Raw genomic sequence first — 19,456 nt, 5'->3', positions numbered from 1 at the left:
TAACTGACAGCAGGCCCATTTTGTTCAAGGACTAATGATGCTTTTTGTCAGTACACTTAAAAGAGATTTCTTTATTTTGGAAAGCAGACGTGCCAAAGGCTGATAATGTTCCATCTGAAGCCTTCAAGGCCAATGTCTCATATCTGTGGTCTGGGGAAAAGTATGAAGTTGTAATAAACTAAACACCCCTTTGGAGTTTGAATAGTGGATTCAAATATATGTATCACAGCTATGTGTAACCTTGCCTGTTTTGTCCTCCAGTCCTACCATCGTTGGATATCCAAACCTAAGTGGCATGAGAGAAGGGTACAAAGGGAAAAATTATAATCATCCCAATGTCTTTATTTTCCTGACCATCACACAGCCACCTAATAGATGCTTCCAGAGAATGTGGTAAGAGATGAGGACTTTGTCAGTTTTGTCCCTAGAGTGCAGTCAATGTCCTCCTTCCAATCCAGAGATTCACAGGTACTACAGGTAGTATGGCTGTTTCTCAATCCTGCTTCAAGTGTGCATTTGTAGAATTATAACAGATATCTTTATTTGAAAAAAGGACTTCCACAGTTCGTTTATCTGTTTGTCACATAACTTGTTTGACGCTTTCATGGCTATTTTAATGAGAAATAGAGAAAGGCAATCACTAACAGAAAAGCTTGGTTAACAGCTTTTGGAAGTACTGGCTTGTGTTCATTGATGCAAATATCATATTTGGACATCAAAGAAATCTTTGAAGCCAGCTTTTTCTCACCCAGATATTAATTCAAAAAATTTTTATTTTTCCTTCGTATTTTTAGACCCTTTGCTTTCAGATTTATATATTCAATTACTCTATACAAACACATACATATCTAAAACATTAAGAGATATACAAGATATATTATTCTGATATTTTGAATGAGAAAGGGTTGTATACACACACTTTCTAAAATAATTTAATAGAAAAATTACATCAACTTTAGCAACATAATTCGATGAAAAGGAGCATGTTTCTTTTATAATTATCTTAAAATTTGTAAAGAAATGACTTAATTTAACTTGAAATTTATTCACAGACATAATCAGCTGTCTTGACAATGTTTGGAATTCAAAACCCTATGCCCGTTAAGTAGTTATTCTCCCTATTCTCAAAAGCATATTATGTAGGCCGGACATGGTGGTTCATGCCTGTAATTCCAGCACTTTGGGAGGCCGAGGCAGGTGGATCACGAGGTCAGGAGATCGAGACCATCCTGGCTAACACAGTGAAACCCCGTCTCTACTAAAAATACAAAAAATTAGCTGGGCGTGGTGGCGGGTGCCTGTACTCCCAGCTACTCCGGAGGCTGAGGCGGGAGAATGGCGTGAGCCCGGGAGGCGGAGCTTGCAGTAAGCCGAGATCACGCCACTACCTTCCAACCTAGGTGACAGAGCAAGACTCTGTGTCAAAAAAAAAAAAAAAGTGTATTACGTATTTCTAATTATACACACACACGACTATATGTGTGTGTATGTATGTATATGTGTGTGTGTATATATGTGTGTGTATATATGTGTGTGTGTGTATATATGTGTGTGTGTGTATATATATATATAAAGCAACCTTGTTTTCAGATTGTTCTTATGGTTGTTTTCCTAGAGCTGTTTAGCATTCCCTTCTACTATGCCTCAGTTCATTTTGTTACTCTACTTTTAAATGTCTCCAGAGATTCCTCATTTAAAAAAAAAAAAAAATCTCTGCCCTGCTTTTTACAGAAAGCCTCTTGGGATTTCTAATTGTTGCTATCCCAGCCATCTGTCCAGGTTTCTTCTCCCAACATCTCCTTTTTTCCTTTGCCTGGGACCCACATGCTTAGCTCCTTTCAGTTGCCTCACCACCACCCATTTTCTACTCGTCGGTGTTTCCCTTCATCCCAGGCTCCTAGCTCTTGCCTCTGCTGTTCCAAGCCAGCAGCATCCTCTGTTTTCATGCCCCTATTGATGTTTTTTTTTCATAAAATGCTTTCCTGTTTTATTTTGTCTATTTTACTTTTATAGATTCAATTAAAATCTATCTTTTGCATAAAACCTTGCCAAAGAACACAAATGCTGATTTTCCTCCAGATTCCTAAACTCCTTATAGTCAATACAAAATTGTAAAGTACTTACCTATTTATCCTTCGATACTATTTATGCTGAAATTTCAAAATTTCAGTTGTTCAAACTACAGTTTTTCTCCCACAACCGTTTTTCACAATGGTAGATGAGTTGTATTATGAGATCTCTTACTAGAAAGAGTTATGAGAAAAAATATTTGACCACACTACTGGACTCCATCTTGGTTTGATTCACTGTGCCAATTTGATTTAGCAACCCTAAAGTGTACAGAAAGAGAAATAACTCCTTAAATTAGTTCATAGATCAGCAATCAGTCAACATAGTACTCCCAGGCAGCCAACCAATCTTCAGTTATCAAAGACAGACTTGACTAACAGAACAATCACTTTTTCTGATAAAATATGTTGCACTTTCCCTTAATAAGACACCCCTTTGCCTCTGTTCGAAGTTAATGGTCTTCACAGAGAGTGCTCTTCCTTACTATGTATATGAGTTAATAAAATACACTTTTTAAAAAGTAAAAGTACCATTCTAATACAGATATAAAATTAATGCATGTCAAAGATTGTATACATACTTATTGAGGGAACTGGTTTGGGTTCAAATAAAAATTTGACGTATACAATATATGTTTGCACACCTTGGAGATATTGCAGGTTGCATTCCAGACCACCACAATAAAGTGAATAAAGCAATAAGGTGATTGCTTCATTTACTAAAACCAATTTTTTTTTTTAGTTTTCCAAGGCATATAAAATTTATGTTTACAATATACTCTAGTCTATTAAGTGTGCAGTAGCATTATGTCTAAAAATATGTACATAACTAAACTAAAAAGTATTTTGTTGCTAAAAAAAAAAAAAACTAATGATCATCTGAGCCTTCAGAGAGTTGTAATCTTTTTACCGGAGAAGGATCTTTCCTCGATGACTACAAACTGATTAGGGCGGTGGTTGCTGAAGGTTGGAGTGGCTGTGGCAATTTTTTTAAAATTTGACAACAATGAAGTTTTGCTCCATCAATTGACTCTTCCTTTCATGAAAAATTTCTTTGTAGGATGCGATGTTCTTCAATAACATTTCACCCACAGTAGAACTTCTTTCAAAATGGAAGTCAGTCCTCTCAAATTCTGCCACTGCTTTATCAACAAAATTGATTAAATATTCTAAATGTGTTGTTGTCATTCCGACAACATTGACAACAACTTCACCAGGTTGTGAATGTTATTGAATGACAACAACAGATTTGGAATATTTAATAAATATATTGTGTCTCAAGAAACCACTTTCATTCTTTATCCATTTAAAAAAACCTCCTCATCAGTTAAAATTTTGTCAGATTGTAGCAATTTAGTCACATCTTTGGGCTCATCTTCTAATTCTATTCCCTTGCTCTTTTTGTCACATCTGTGGTTATTTCCTCCACTGAAGTCTTAAATCCCTAAAATATTACCCGTGAGGTTTGGAATCAATTTCTTCCAAACTCTCGTTAATGTTGATATTTTGACCTTGTCCCATGAATCACAAATGTTCTTAATGGCATCTAGAATAATAAATCCTTTCCAGAAAGTTTTTAATGTACTTTGCCCAGATTTATTAAAGGTATCACTATTTATTGCAGCAATAGCTGTATGAAATGTATTTCATAGATAATAAGACTTGAAAGTCAAAATTATTCCTTGATCCATGGGCTAAAGAATGGATATTTTGTTAGCAGGCATGAAAACAACATTAATCTCTTTGTACATCTCCACTAGAGTTCTTGGGTAACCAGGTGCATTGTCAATGAGCAGTAATATTTTCAAAGAAATCTTTTTTCTGAGCAATGGGTCTCAATAGTAGGCATAAAATACTCAGTAAACCATATTATAAACAAATACACTGTCGTTCAGACTTTGTTGTTTAATTTATAGACCACAGGAAGAGTAGATTTAGCACAATTCTTAAGGGCTCTATGCTTTTCAGAATGGTAAACAAGTCACCAGCTGCATTAGCTCCTAAAAAGAGAGTCAGCCTGCTCTTTGAAGTTGTGAAGCCAGGCATTGATTTCTCTTCTGCTTTGAAAGTCCAAGGTGGCATGTTTTTTTTCAATAGAAGGCTGTTTCATCTACATTGAACATCTATTGTTTCATGTAGACACCTTCATTAATGACCTCGACTAGATCTTCTGGGTCACTTGCTTCTACATCAGCACTTGCTGCTTTGCCTTGCACTTTTTATGTTATGGGGATGGCTTCTTTCCTTAAACCTCATGAACCAACATGTGTTAACCAAATGTTTTTCTCCTGCAAGTCCCCACCTATCTCAGCTTTCATAAAATTCAAGAGAGTTAGGTCCTTCTTCTATATTAGGCTTACAAGAATGTTGTTGCTGATTTGGTCTTTTATCCAAACCACTAAACTTTCTCCATATTAGCAATAAGGGTGTTTTGCTTTCTTATCATTTGTGTGTTCACTGGAGTAGTACTTTTAATTTCCTTCAAGGACTTTAACTTTGCATTAAAAATTTGACTATTTGGTGCAAGAGGCCCGGCTTTTGGTCACTCAGCTCTCGACATGCCTTCCTCACTAAGCTTAATCATTTCTAGCTTTAGATTTAACATGAGAGATATAAGACTCTTTCTTTCATTTGGATGCTTAGAAGTCACTGTAGGACTATTAACTGGTCTATTTCAATATTGCTGTGTCTCAGAGAATAGGCAGGCCAGGAGAGAGATGCAGAGAGAGAGAGACAGGGAGACAGAGAGAGGAACTGCTGGTTGGTGGAGCAGTCAGAACACTTACATAACACTTGTCAATTAAGTTTGCCATCTTATGAGTGCAGCCCATGGTGCTCCAAAACAATTACAATAATAACATCAAAAAACACTGATCACAGATCATCATAACAAATATAAAAATAATGAAAATGTTTGAAATATTTTGAGAATTACCAAAATGTAATAGAGATATGAAGTGAGCATATGCTATTGGAAAAATGGTGCCACTAAACTTGCTCAACACAAGTTGCCCCAAATCTTCAATTTGTAAAAAATACATCAGTGAAGCACAGTAAACTTAGGTATGCCTGTATTATAGGTACATATTATCTACTGGACATTATATACTTGCATTAATGTGCACAAGAAGTATTTGCATTCCCATCAGTTTTCTACAACAAACTAAGTTGTTTTATCACTCAGGAATGTAAAATAGCCTTGTCAAAACAACAAAAGATACACATTCTTTTTTTTAACTTTGATTTTAGACTGGGGAGTACATGTGAAGGTTTGTCACATAGGTAAACACAGGTCACAGGGGCTAATTGTACATCTTATTTCATCACCCAGATATTTTTTTTTTTTTTTTTTTTTTTTTTGAGACGGAGTCTCGCTCTGTCGCCCAGGCTGGAATGCAGTGGCCGGATCTCAGCTCACTGCAAGCTCCGCCTCCCGGGTTTACGCCATTCTCCTGCCTCAGCCTCCCGAGTAGCTGGGATTACAGGCGCCCGCCACCTCGTCCGGCTAGTTTTTGGTATTTTTTTTAGTAGAGACGGGGTTTCACCGGGTTAGCCAGGATGGTCTCGATCTCCTGACCTCGCATCACCCAGATATTAAACCCAGTACCAAATATTTATCTTTTCTGCTCCTGTCCCTCCTCCCACCTTCCACCCAGGGCCAGAACCCAGTGTGTCGTTTCCTTCTTTGTGTTCATAAGTTCTTATCGTTTAGGTCCCACTTGTAAGTGAGTACATGAGTGAATACATGAGGTTTTCTGTTCCTGCATTAGTTTGCTAAGGATAAGAGCCTCCAGCTCCATCCATGTTTCTGCAAAAGACATGATCTCATTCTTTTTATAGCTGCATAGTATTCCATGGTATGTATGTATCACATTTTCTTTATGCAATCTCTCATTGATGGGTATTTAGGTTGATTCCACGTCTTTGCTATTGTGAATAGTGCTTCAGTGAACATTTGCATTCATGTGTCTTTATGGTAGAATGATTTATATTCCTCTGGGTATATACCCAGTAATAGGATTGCTGGGTTGAAGGGTAATTCTGCTTTTAGCTCTTTGAAGAATCTCCATACTGCCTTTCACAATGGTTGAACTAATTTACACTCCTAACTGTGTATATGGGTTCCTTTTTCTCCACAGCCTCGCCAGCATCTGCTATTTTTTGACTTTTTACTAATAGCCATTCTGACTAGTGTGAGATGATACCTCATTGTGATTTTGAGTTATATTTTTCTAATGATGAGTGACATTGAGCTTTTTTGTTCATATTATTGTTGGTCACACATATGTTGTCTTTTGAGAAGTGTCTGTTTATATCCTTTGCCCACTTTTTAATGGGATTTTTTTTTTCTTGTAAATTTGTGTATGTTCCTTATTGATGCTGGATATTAGACCTCTGTCAGATGCATAGTTTGCAAAAATTTCCTCCCATTATCTAGGTTGTCTGTTTCCTCTGTTGATAGTTTATTTTGCTGTGCAGAAATTCTTAAGTGTAATTAGATTCCACTTGTCAATTTTTGCTTTTGTCGCAATTGCCTTTGGTGTCTTCATCACAGAGCCTTTGCCTGTTCCTATATCCAAATATTGTATTCCTTAGGTTGTCTTTCAGGATTTTTATAGTTTTGAGTTTTATATTTAAGTCTTTAATCCATTTTGAGTTTGTTTTTATGTATGGTGTAAGGAAAGGATCCAGCTTCAATCTTTGGCATATGTCTGGCCAGTTATCCCAGCATTATTTATTGAATAGAGAGTCTTTTCCTCATTGCTTGCTGTTGTCACCTTTGTTGAAGATCAGATAGTCTCAGATGTGCAACCTTATTTCTGGGCTCTCTATTCTGTTCTATTGGTCTATGTGCCTGTTTTTGTACAAGTACCATGCTGTTTTGGTTACTTTATCACTGTAGTATAGTTTGAAGTTAGGTAACGTTATGCTTCCAGCTTTGTTCTTTTTGCTTAGGATTGCCTTGGCTATTTGGGCTCATTTATTTTTTTATTTTTATTTTTATTTATTTTTTTGTCCCATATGAATTTTAAAATAGTTTTTTCTAGTTCTGTGAATAATATCATTAGTAGTTTGATAGGCATATCATTGAGTCTGTAAGTTGCCTTGGGCAGTATAGCCATTTTAATGATATTGATTCTTCCTATCCATGAGCATGGGATGTTTTTCTATTTGTTTGTGTCTTCTCTGATTTCTTTGAGCAGTGTTTGGTAATTCTCATTGTAGAGATCTTTCACTTCTCTGGTTAGCTGTATTCCCTGGTATTTTATTCTTTTTGTGGCAATTGTGAATGGAATTGCCTTTCTGATTTGGCTCTTTGTTTTGCTGTTGTGGTGTATAGGAATGCTAGTAATTTTTGTACATTGATTTTGTGTCTTGCAATTTTGCTGAAGTTGTTTATCAGCTGAAGGAACTTTTGGGCCAAGATTATGGTGTTTTCTCTTTATAGAATTATGTCATCTGCAAACAGAGATAGTTTGAGTTCCTCTCTTCCTATTTGGATGCCGTTTATTTCTTTCTCTTGCCTGATTGCTTGGCTAGGATTTCAATACTATGTTAAATAGAAGTCGTGAGAGAGGACATCCTTGTATTGTGACCGTTTTCAAGGGGTTTTCTTGAAAGCCAGGTTTTTCTCATTCAATATTATGGTTGTGGGTTTGTCATAGAAGGCTCTTATTATTTTGAGGTATAGTCCTTGAATACCTAATTTATTGAGAGTTTTTAACATGAAGGGGTGTTGAAATTTATCAAATTTATTAAAATTCACATTATTATTGAATCAGATTATTCCCAGAAGTATCTATAATACAAGAACTAGCAATCCATTGCAAGGATACTCAGTCATTGCTTTTGTTTATTTCTGTTAGAAGTAATTTATTTATTAATTGTGTTAGAAGTAATAGGCATTAGAGTTGCAATGATTTAAACAAAGGAGAAAGGGAAGGAGACAAACTCCTGGCTCAGAAGCAGCTCACAGTAAGACACAGTAAAATCATGTAAAATAAATTACAAAACAGTATGACAAATATGAGATAAAGGTATGAATAAGTATTAAGAGTACTATTCAAAAGTGTCAAAAAACTTTAGAAGTATTTAGATTAATAAAACATTTTTTAAAAATAAATTGATTTATGTTAACAAAGTATGAGTCTATTTAAAATTAAGGAAAGCAGACACATGAAAATTTATAAACACTGTAAGGAGCAAAAACAAAAATAAAAGTCCATGCTTTAATACACAGCAATTAACTTAAGATTAATCCACTGGAGTTCCCCCAGACTTGAGATGGCCTTCCTCAATTTTCCTTCTTGAGTGTATATCTTAAGGAATGTGTCATTTGAGGTCTCTAACCTCTGCCCTTGTTACTTTCCTTCTAATACTAACTTTTACTGCAACATTTTTTCAAGCCTCTTAAAATATTGGCACTTTTTTCTTCCCCTTTGTTTTGTTCATCATTCTCTTGCTTTATTATTGCCATCACAAAGTTATTATTCTTTAATCTGTGTTTGCTAATCTTTGGGAGAAAAAATTAAGGTTATGATTCTTTTAGAAATGTGCTGTAATATGTCTAACATTCCTACATAATTTTTTTTCTTGTTTTCAATTTCAAGAAGAACAACCTTAAAGATGCTATCTTTTCAGGGTCCCGCGCTTTCTTTAGTTTGGTTTCTTTCAACTCAGAGACAAAACAACAACAACAACAATAAAAACCCTAAAACAAAACAAAACAACTGTAAGTTGTGTTTCCTTTAGTGTTGTGTATATTTTATCTACATGTCTAATATTATCTTTTGGTTATGTAACAATATTAATTTTCATTGTCATGACGATTAATTGTTACTTGTCTTTTTTTTCAGTTTCCTACCCAATCCCTATTTTCAGTAGATTCATTATTAAAACATAAGATTAAAATTAGAAGAGGCTCATAAGAAAGAATGAGTTTTGTTTGTAAGTGCAAAGACTTGACCTCAAATGTCTTTGATGAAAAACAAAATTATAGAAATAGTATATTGTTGTACATAAGAAAACTAAGGGAAAGATAATGGTTATGAGAACTTCAGATTAAAATGCATTCAGGTCTCACTCTCTAATTCTTATTTATATAATTGTCTGTATTCTCTTTAACTGTATTTCTTGAAAAACGAGAAGCATTTACTTTTGTATCAATAGGACTACATGCTCGCAACTCCGATCTGTGATAAAATACTCCTTTTTAAATGTGTAATATTTAACAGAAACCATGGAAGTCTTCTTATGTCTCTTGCTTTAGGTATATGTTTGTATTTTGGACTACTTTATCTCCTGAGATGATCATGAATTTAGCCCTTTATTCTATTAATGTGGTGAATAAGATTGATTATTAAATAATAACCCAGGATACATTTTTGGAATAAACCACACTAGATAAGTTTTCTAGTTACCTATTACTGCCTAAAAAACCATCCTAAACTCAGGGTTGCTATAATAACAAATTATTTTTATTTTTAGTTTGTATGGCTTAGGGGGTTAACTAGGCTCACATGGGTGGGTTTTGCTCACAATCTCTTATAAGTTTGCAGGCAGATAGTGGCCCAGGCTGGAATCATTCCAAAGTCTTCCTCATCCGTATGTAAGGCAAATGAAGCTGGAAATCTCTCCATGTGATCTAGGCTTTTCCACAGCAGTGACTGGGTTCTCAGGACAATACCACTGAGAGAAAGGAGGAGAAATGTTGTGTTGCTCTTTAAAGTCTAGCCTCGTAAGTCTTTTTAAGTAAACAAAAATTAAGATAATTCGTCAGAAATAGGTCTACACTTTAAGAATGTTAAAGGAGTTTCTTCAGGTGATGGATTTTGCATAAACCTGGGATTATGGAGGTTTTCTGCCTCTCTCCTACTGGCTAATATTTGCTTCATAGGAGAGAATACTCTAGAAAACTGTCTGAGATTTCTAGGCCAAACCCCAAAGCAGTAAATCACCCACTGCATAATTTTACCTCCAACAGGAATTTCCCTCTCCTGTTCCATGCTCAGTTCCCAAACTTTCTCAAGAGCATCTAGTGATGACCCATGGAAAAGATCTGGAGGGTGTGTGTGTGAAACAATCTTGCTACAGAACATTCACAGTTCTGTAAATTGTCTTGCTACCTTATTTTTGCTCTTTTATTTTTTCCTTTTTTTTTTTTTTTCTTTGAGACACAGTCTTGCTCTGTTGCCCAGGCTGAAGTGCGGTGGCAAGATCATGGCTCATTGCAACCTTGACCTCCCAGACTCGGGTGATCCTCCTCAGCTTCCAAAGTAGCTGATGCTACAGGCATGTACCACAATGCCTGGCTAATTTTTTGCATTTTTTGTAGAGACAGGGTTTTGTCCTGCTGCCCATGCTGGTCTTGAACTTCTTGGCTCAAGCAATCCTCCCTGCTCAACCTCCCAAAGTGCTGGGATTACAGGATTGAGTTGCCACACCTAGCCTTGCTCTTTAAGAATGTGTTAAAATTGTTGTTTTTTTCTTACATGATTTTATTCTCCTAATTTTTTTCTTTCAGTACTTTGCCAAAGGTAAAACAGTTTCCGTGTTCCATGTTTTCCAAGAGAAATTTGTCACCCTTTGGAATTCAAAATACTTATTGTTATATGACTTCATATTTCCGATTACCTTAAAACAAACAACACAGTTTTTTATATTGTTTAGCTATTTTCTTACTGCTACCGGAATAATGACATTCACTTGGGTCTTTCCGTGTCCTAAACAGAGTGAAACTATTATCTTTAACACTGATGGATCTTTTTGCTGGATGTAGAATTTTCCTTTGACAGATTATTTTTCCCTTTGAACATTCTAAGAATAGCTTTTCATATTTGCCTTAATTGCATCATTGTGATTAGCAAGACTTTAAGTTTTATCTCTTTTAAATATACCATATATCTTTTTGGCTGACTTTAAGATTTGCCTTTTTATTTCAATTTTCAACTTTTGATTATTATGTACCTAGTTATAATGTTGGGGGGTTTATCATACTTTAAATTTACTGAGCTCCTTGGACATATGAGTTGATATTCTTGATAAAAATTGATATTGGGACTTTATTTCTTCAAATATTCTTCTACCCCAATTTTTATTTTCTTTAGTTTTCTTCTTCTCTTCCATTAAAAATCTATTGGATTCTTTGATATAATCTATTTTTTAAAGAATTGGTCTTACATGTGTATATATGTGAAAAAATATGGAAAAGAAGAAAGTAATTATGAAATCTAAATATGTTTGGAACAATTTAGAATAACTGTCTTCACATAGCCTCTTTCTCTCTGTGCTTCAATTAAGATAATTTTTATATATTTATCATTTCTTCTGCAGTGCCTAACCTGCTGTTAAGCGTATTCACTAATGCTTTATTTTATAGATAATAATTTTATTCTATAATTTCTAGTATAATTTCTAGTCAGTTCTTTTTTATATTATTTCATTTCTTTGCTGAGATTCCTATCTCGTAACTCATCATATTCATCTTTTTTCATTAAATCATCAACCTCATTTATAATTGGCTTCACATTCATTGCTGGCTACTTTAACATCTGTGTTAACTATATTATATGCTATACATTGTCAATGCTATGTTTCTGACAGCTTAGAATTTATTTATTAATTTATTTATTTTAAAGGGTATTAAATTCTGTTCTACCAACATGTTTTTAAAATAGTAAATAAACTTGGTTGTCTCCATATTCTGTTTCAAGATTTTGAGGGAAGTTCAAGAATAGTCAATTTTCTCATGCTACAATCGCTTTATTTCTAAAATCTGGTTAAGTTTTAATTTATAACAACTTCAGGCTGACTCCTCTTTCAAATAAACTTTGACTTTTCTTTCCCTAGTCTTGCTTTACTTTAAAAGAAAGTACATCTATTTTCATGATTGACCAAGTCATGGTGTCATAGAATTAGAGTGTTTTGTTTATGCTGTTTTCCATTTATTCTATTTTGTACTAATGACAATTGCTGTGGAACGATATTGATGTGAAGAACACTTGTCTAGTGCTTACTTTTATGCAATACTCTTCCACATGAGCAACATAGAACTGATCAATTTGCAAACCATTATTACTTTTGGAATTGCTCCCAGGAGAGAAAAAATAACGATTTTCTTATTTCATCTTCTTAAGAGTCACTGTTTTCTTATCATTACCCTCATTTTTTGTGATAAAATTATTTTTTTACTTTCATAGTAACAAAACGAATGGCATCTCTTTATTAAAAGGTGTGAAGAAGTCAGCTAAATAACTAGTGCTGACAGCTGTAATTCATTTCCTCAGCAATCAATATGCTCTAAAATGAAATCATTTATAAAAACATCTCAGAAAGTAATTTATAGGAATCAGTTACTGCCACATGATGGAGAGGTATTATAAGCTGTTATCTAATAATAAAGAGAACAATCTATCAAATATAACTGACCCAGAAATGACAAATTAATAGAATTATTATCAAAGGAATAGAAAAAGATATTAGAACAGTGACTGTAACTGTATTTCATATGTTCAAGAAAATAGAGAAAGATTGAAGATGTTAAGTTGTATTAGCCTGTTTTCATCCTGCTGATAAAGACATACTCAAGACTGGACAATCTACAAAAGAAAGAAATTTAATTGGATTTACAGTTCCACATTCCAGGGGAAGCATCACAATGATGACAGGAGGCAAGGAGGAGCAAGTCACCTCTTAAGTGGATGGTAACAGATAAAGAGAGAGATTGGGCAGGGAAACTCCACCTTATGATACCATCAGATCTCATGAGACTTATTTACTATCTCGAGAACAGCACAGGAAAGACGTGCACCCATACTTCAACTACCTCCCACCAGGTCCCTCTCACAACACGTGGGAATTCAGGATAAGATTTGGGTGGGGACACAGCCAAACCGTATCATAAATGGAGACATAGAAGAATCAAAAAGACATAAATCAACTTCTAGAGATGAAAGTATATTTAAGATTAAACAATACATTTGATGGAACTAATAGAAGGTTATATTTTACAGAAAAAAAAAATTAATGAATTTAAAGACATAGCAATAGAAAGCATCCAAAAGGAAATGTATAGAAAAAACGAATAGATTATCTAGAGCTGTTGAGCAACTTCACGCAGACTAATAAGTGTATAATTAAAGCAAATGAAGTCTCCACAACAGGACTGTATGGTGGTTTTAAAATGTAACTAAGAGAGGAGACCACCCCTCATATTGTCCTATGCCCAATTTCTGCCTCCAAAGAAAGAAAAAGTAAAACCTAAAGGCAGAAATGAAATCCACAAACAGACAGCCCGGCACCACACCCTGGGCCTGGTAAAGATCGACCCCTGACCTAATCGCTTATGTTATCTATAGATCACAGACATTGTATAGAAAAGCACTGTGAAAATCCCTATCCTGTTTTGTTCCCATCTAATTACCGGTGCATGCAGCCCCCAGTCACATACCCACTGCTTGCTCAGTCGATCACGACCCTCTTACGCGCACCCTCTTAGAGTTGCGATCCCTTAAAAGGGACAGGAATTGCTCACTCAGGGAGCTCAGCTCTTGAGACAGGAGTCTTGCTGATGCCCCCAGCCGAATAAACCCCTTCCTTCTTTAACTCGGTGTCTAAGGAGTTTTGTCTGCAGCTTGTCCTGCTACATAACCACAAATTCATTAATATTCTTGTTTTTAATATAAGGAGCCTTATATTGATGCTCTTGAATGTGAAATGGACTTATGACTTGGTTCTAAAGAATAGAAGAAAGTGACAAGGATGGAGTGGGACTTTGGAGAGTAGGTCATAAGAGGTACCGTAGCTTTCTTCTCAGTCACTCACATTTGAGAAGAAATTAGCACCATGTTGTGAAAATAGTCCTACCTGGTAAAAAACTAACGCCTTTTGCCAACAAGAATTGAGGAACTGAGGCATCCTGCCAGCAGTTAGGTGAGTGAGCTACCTTTAAACACATTATTTAGTCCAGACAAGCCACTAGATGACAGCAGCCCTGTCCAACAAATAACTATAACTGCATGAGAGACTCTGATTCAGAACTATTCCAGTAAGCTTCTTCTGAATTCCTACTCACAAAAACAATGATATAATATTCAGTTATTAAAGCTGCTAGTTTTTATTTAGGAATTTATAATACATTTAGGAATTTATAATATATTGGGAATTTATAATATATTTAGGAATTTATAATAAATTGATATTAATATAGTATAACATGAATAACATGTTATACAGCAATAGATTACTAATACACATTTTTATGCCTAAAAATGAGGAACTGCCACAAAATAACCATATACTGTGAGAATGACTATTAAACTGAACAGTGGGAAGAAGTTGGGAACATTTGAGAGGGTTTATAAAAGCTGAAAAAACTTAGAATAAAGTGTTTGTAGAAGTACCATGAACTTTTGGGAGGCTCTAAGTGAGGGCTTAAAGGAAAGTGAGACAAATTTAAAATTGGAGGAGAGTGGATACTTGTTACGTAGTGGGAGTTGGAAATACTGTACCTTCTAGTAATGTTTAACATAAAAAAATACACCTAATGAACTGGATTATCTAGCTAAGGACATTCCACCCTCATTGTTGAACATGCTTTCTGGTGGCTTCTTACTGCTTACAGTAAAATATGAGAGGAAAGAGGTAAACAATGGAAATGCTCTAAAACAATAATAATTAGAGATTTAATAGCATTGAAAATTATCAGACTTTCCAAAAAACAAAACCTGTGAAAATCAAGCAATGGCTTCCAAGAAATAGTCAAACACAGTTCACTGTAAGAAAATCATTGTCTAAATATGAAACCAAAGGCATGAATGTAAAATGTGTTGTTAGGATCTCAGAAGTATCAGTGGTCTTGCCTCAGACAAAAGATCCACTGAAGAATTTAATTAATCATCTCATGGATCCTCTCAAACAAGTGATAGGTTTTCTAAGAAGTTTGAAGGCATTACCCTTGCTGTCACAGTAGAAGTCCTATGTAGAGAAGACTTATCTTGAAGAAATTTGTGAGTATAACTTTTGAGAATGAAGTGAACTCCAGTATTATTCATGCATGACCTACGAAATTTGAAGACAATTACATTCACTAAACACTGTGAATTTACAATTAAAAGACACAAAGGCAGTAAAAAGTGAAAATAAGTTTTTGGATTTCCAAAATTTGACTAGCAGGAAGCGGCCTAAGTAAATTATGCTTCAGCAAACATGGGTTACCTTTTACAGAAAAGAAGTATGATTTATAGGGAGAAACCAAGAGCCCAAAAAGCACAGTAAAAAGCCCCAGAAGGCAAAGACAATTGTCAGGAAGCATTATTTCTTAGAAAGACTAGCATGAGTTATAGTCAAGGACCTTCTAACACTTGTTTGGATGAATTTCAAAATTAGCAAGAATTAATGATTTTGTTATTTCCATGTTTTTCCCTTTGTGAACAGGAATGTCTATAATAGTTATTGTATATCTGTCCCACCACTGTATGTTGAGAGTAGGTGGATATCATGTCTGTTTATACCTTAGGTCTTACTTCAGTAACTGTATCTAAGAAACTAAAGTGAGGGAGCGGCTTCTCCATATGGAACTGGTATAAATGGCAAGATAAGGAACTTTTTGTTAGTTATATAACGGGATAAGACTTTGGGAAACTTGGAAAGAGATGAATGAATTTTGCGTATGATAGGATTATAAATAGTTTATCACCAGAAGCTAGCACTGTATATGGCAAAGATTTGTCTTTTCTTTATTAAATTACCTTGGCATATTTGTCAAAAATCTGTTGACTTTATATGTGTGGGTGTATAGTAGGATATGCTATTCTGTCATATATATTTATGTATCCATACTTTTACCAATACTACACTGTCTTAACATTGTCTTGAAGTCAAGTAGTGTGTGTTCTCATTTTTTTTCTTTTTCAAAATTGTCTTGACTAGTGTAGTTATTTTTTATTTTTCATGTAAATTTTAGAATCAGCTTGTAAATTTTTACAAAAGAAATCCCCCTAAAATTTTGATTGTAGTGTATTAAATTTGTACAAAAATTTAGCTTCTTAACAATTTCTCGAGAATAGTGAGTCTTCCTATCTTTCAACTTATAAATCTCTCCATTAATTTCAATCTTTTGAATTTCTTTCATGAGTATTTTGTAATTTTCAGCACAGAGATTTTTACATTTTTTGTGCTATGTATACCTGTTTCATGTTTTTCAGTACTATTATAAGTATTATTGTTTTTTCAATTTCAATTTCCAGCTGTTCATTGCTATTATGTAGAAATATAATTGATTGCCGTATATTTATCTTACATATATTTACTTCATTAAGCTCACAATATTTGTAGTAACTAATTTTTGTATCTTTGGATTTCTCTATGCAGACCATGATTTTCCTGTGCATAGAAACAGTTTATATCTTCCTTTCCAAATGTATGCCTTTTACTCCTTTTTCTTATCTTATTGTACAGTCCAGATCCTCCAGGATAATGTTGAATAGGAGTGGAGAGATTGAATATTCTTTCCTTGTTTACTGTTTTCGGGAGAAAGACTTTCACTATTGTCTATAATGTGAGCTGTAAGCTTTGTTTTTAATAGAAAGCCTTTATCAGGTAGAGGAATTTATAATAAGTTGATATTGACATTTTTTGCATTTACTGAAATTTTTATTATTTTTTCCTTTTTTGTATGTTTAATTATATTGTTCTTCACATGTTGAATCAACTCTACATTTCCTGTATAAACCCACTTGTCAGGATGTGTTATACCTTTATACATTGCTAGATTGGACTTCCTGACATGTTGTTTGTAATCTTTCTGTCTATGTCCACACCGTGTAGTTATATTTTCTTATATTTTTTATCACTGTTGAATAAACTATTTTTCACCTTCATGTCTCTCTTCTAATGTTAGACTTATATTTAAAATTTAACAGGGCCACATCTTTGATGAAATAAAAAACTCCTTTAATTGGCAATGTGTCACTTATATCATACAAAGTTGTTTAAAAGGAATAACCCATAAGTTTTATAAATTCCAATTTTCATCGTTTAATTTAATGCTAAAGATATGATTCTCTGTTGCTAGGGAATTCAGGGAAGTCAATGTTATATTTTAGGAATACTATGTAAAGAAAATGCTAAAAATAAAGCATTTTAACTATGTGAGTAGGTTTTTTAAATTATTATTACTAGTTTACCTAAACACCAGCTCAGAGTGTTGTGATTATCAAATGCACTGTAGTTTAGTATGTTATTCAGCACCCATTATCTCCTTCCTTGTTACTAACTTAGGGATTTTTTTCATGCCTATGTTGCCAGAGGGCTTAGGTGTGTCTCCAGGTGCTGGTGAGATCACTAGCCCCAGCTGGCGTTTCAGGTTCTTGAAACTGCCACAAGAAAGCATTCAGAGACAAGTTAGAATGAAGCAAAAGGCAAGAAGCATTTATTGCAAAGTGAAAGTACACACTCAAGAGGGGGAGTGCAGGTGTATTTGGGAGAGTAAGTCGCGCACAATGGAGTTTGAGTTTCTAATTTTATGGACTCTTCTAATTAGGGAGTGGAATAATCTCGAGGTTTTCAAGGGAAAAGGTGGAGATTTCTTACAGTTGAGATGCCACTAGTTTTTATACTCAATATGGGCATGCTCGGATATGTCATGATGCTGGTGGGTGTGTGATTTAGTATGGTAATCAGCACATAATTAAGTCTGTGATATGGCGTGGGTGAAACTCAACACTATGTTGGACCCAGTCAGTTTCAACTAGCTTAGTCTCCACCCTGTTTTGTTAGGATCTTATCAGCCCAGGCTCATCATCGTCCTTGTAGCTAACGTTAACAACTCCTTTCTTGCTGTTATGTGAAATTACTGCTGATACGTTTCCCACTTCTCTGGTGACCCAGCATTCCTATTTTATAGGTGTTTCTTTTTTTTTTTTTTTTTTGTTGAGATGGAGTCTCGCTCTGTCGCCCAGGCTGGTGTTTCTTTAATTAGCGGGTGGAATAGTCATTAGATACTTTAGAAAAGGAGGGGATTTCTGGGACCCTCAGTTACTGACCCCTTTTCCCCTTCTTTAGGTTTGCCTGAGTCATGGACATGTCACTCTGATTGGGATTTTGGCCATTTTCTCTCCCTTTTGTTGGGTTTTCTCTTATCCTGTGGTTTCTTTGCCTAGTTCTGTTTCAGCTGTCGCTAGGGTTTTTCCATTGTCCTGTTACCATACAGCACTATTCCTACATCATATCCATCTCTCCTCCACCAGTTTACCCACTTCGGAAGGAACTGATCCCACCATAACCTACAGGGCTGTACTTTTTTACTTATGACATTAGATTTCATTCCTTTAACTTCAGTGGCTATTTCTGAGGTAGGTATATGATATATACCTAATAATTAGGATGAATTTCAGATATCTTATTTAATATTCTGTAAGAATAACTCCCTCTTCTCTTTTGGATGATGGTATATGTGACATGAAGCCTTGAAGTGCTGTAGTCATTTGGTTATTAGAAATAAAGGAGTCTTATACAAAAGTGAATCATATAGTAAAGAAAAGAAATGGGATTCTTCAGTGACCATTTAGGCACTAAATTAGATAATTCCAGAAGCTCACTCTATCTCGGCACTTTCAACAATGTAAGCCAACTTTATTTAGGTTTCCTGTTATTTATAAGTATTTGACTCCTGAAAGACGAATAATGTTTATGAAATTATTCTATTAATTTGGCTATGACATTTTCCTCGATAAAGTCATTTTATTAATTCCAATTGTTTAGGGGGTAAAGGTACAGTTTATAACATAATCAGCCAGTCACTGCCTAAAGTAGACTAGGGAGGCCACCCTCCCCTCCCCTTCACTCTCTAAACTTCACTCTTTCAAATATACCATATCCTGTTCTGCTTGAGGATTTTGTATATGCTATTTTTTCCACCTAGAATGCCTACCTTTGCCTAGTCATTGAGCATATCTCATGCTGACCAGTATTTCTTCCAAGGCACCTCTACTTATGACCACCCAACCAGATTACATATTCCTATTATTCCTTTTTTTTCTTTTTTTGGCTCAGTTGAGAAATTTCTGCCTCCCCACAGGATTTCAAGGCATCTTCTTTGCAGCCATTTTATACCCAGTGCTTATATTTAGGATATAACATAATAAGTCTTCAATAAATATTAATAATAAAATTATATTTTATGTAATTACATATGATTGAAAATTATGTATTAACAAAATTATTAATATTATTTTAATGGCATTATAATATATTTTTACTCACAACATTACTAACATCAAACATGTGGGTTTTGTCCATACCAACAACCACTTCTTCAATTCTCTGAACCATCAACTGGATGTGACACAACTCAATTCAATTGTGACATCAACTCCCAGGAGTAATTG

At 34.6% G+C, this 19,456-nt stretch overlaps 1 long non-coding RNA gene across 2 annotated transcripts; it reads right to left on the bottom strand.

The window, feature by feature from the left end:
* Positions 1-336: 336 nt before the first annotated feature.
* On the bottom strand, positions 337-19,388 carry LOC139364296 (uncharacterized). 2 transcript variants are annotated; one of them, XR_011625906.1, is made up of 3 exons: positions 19,332-19,388; positions 2,125-2,330; positions 337-608 (listed from the first exon to the last, which is right to left on the bottom strand). It is a non-coding gene; the product is annotated as an uncharacterized lncRNA (long non-coding RNA). The 2 variants fall into 2 exon arrangements; XR_011625907.1 differs by having other exon boundaries at positions 19,344-19,388.
* Positions 19,389-19,456: the final 68 nt, after the last annotated feature.

Source organism: Macaca nemestrina, chromosome 7 (genome assembly GCF_043159975.1).
Source record: "Macaca nemestrina isolate mMacNem1 chromosome 7, mMacNem.hap1, whole genome shotgun sequence".
NCBI lineage: Eukaryota > Metazoa > Chordata > Mammalia > Primates > Cercopithecidae > Macaca > Macaca nemestrina.
The sequence above is the reverse complement of the archived record's forward strand: the minus strand, read 5'-3'. Positions and strand labels throughout refer to the sequence as shown.